The sequence below is a fragment of the Fragaria vesca genome, linkage group LG6, assembly GCF_000184155.1.
Source record: "Fragaria vesca subsp. vesca linkage group LG6, FraVesHawaii_1.0, whole genome shotgun sequence".
NCBI classification, from domain to species: domain Eukaryota; kingdom Viridiplantae; phylum Streptophyta; class Magnoliopsida; order Rosales; family Rosaceae; genus Fragaria; species Fragaria vesca.
The window spans coordinates 24558585-24559594 of record NC_020496.1 but is presented as its reverse complement, the minus strand read 5'-3'; positions in this window follow the sequence as shown (position 1 = coordinate 24559594).

Here is a 1010-nt window from a genome sequence, read left to right as displayed (position 1 = left end):
TGTGGGACGTTGGTCATCCCACTTATGACAAGTACACGCACAAGATGTTCCAGATGCATGTCATGGTTGTTGGTATCATCAGTGATTTTCCTGCCCGTGGGATGTTGTCGGGCAACGTTGTTAGGGGATACAAGGCTTGTCCAGAGTGCCTTAGCGATGAGGGGAGCAGCAGTCATTGCAACAAGATATGCAAATTGGGTCACCGTCCTCTCCTTCCATATGATCACGAATGACGGCTCGATGCACAGGCATTTGATGGGACCATAGAAAACGGTGTGCCTCCCAGAAGATGGACGGGGGAAGAAATTTTAGCAATGCTTAATGAGTACGATTTTGGGCAGCTCAGCAATCATCCCAACATTGTGGCGGCAATACCTGAAAGACCCGACATGTACAAATTCTGGACACATAAGAGCATATTCTGGGAACTCCCATACTGGGGTAAGTTGTTGATCAGGCACTACCTAGATGTGATGCACATAGAAAAGAATGTTTGCGACAGTGTGGTGGGCACAGTGCTGAACTTGGAGGGGAAGACGAAAGACGGTCCTAAGGCACGCATTGATCTAAAAAAATGCAATTAAGAAGACATCTGTGGTTGAAAGAAGAGAAGAAAAAAATGCCTCAAGCTCCTTACACCGTGAAGCCTGACCAGAAGAACCTAATTTTCAGGTGGATGAGTTGTGTGAAGTATCCTTCAGGCTATGCAGGAAATATAGCCCGGTGTGTTAACTTCCGGGACAATAAGATGTACGAGTTGAAGAGTCATGACTGTCATATCCTGCTACAACGTCTCTTCCCTGTTTTCATTCGACCGTTCCTTCCCCGTCAGGTGGTGGAGCCGTTAGTAGCGTTAGCAAGATTTTTCCAGAAGTTATGCACACGGGAAGTGAAAAAATCTAACCTCCGGGAAATGCAAGAGGACATCATTTATATCATGTGTAAATTTGAGAGGATATTTCCTCCAATTTTTTGACATCATGCCTCACCTGATGATCCATCTTCCCGAG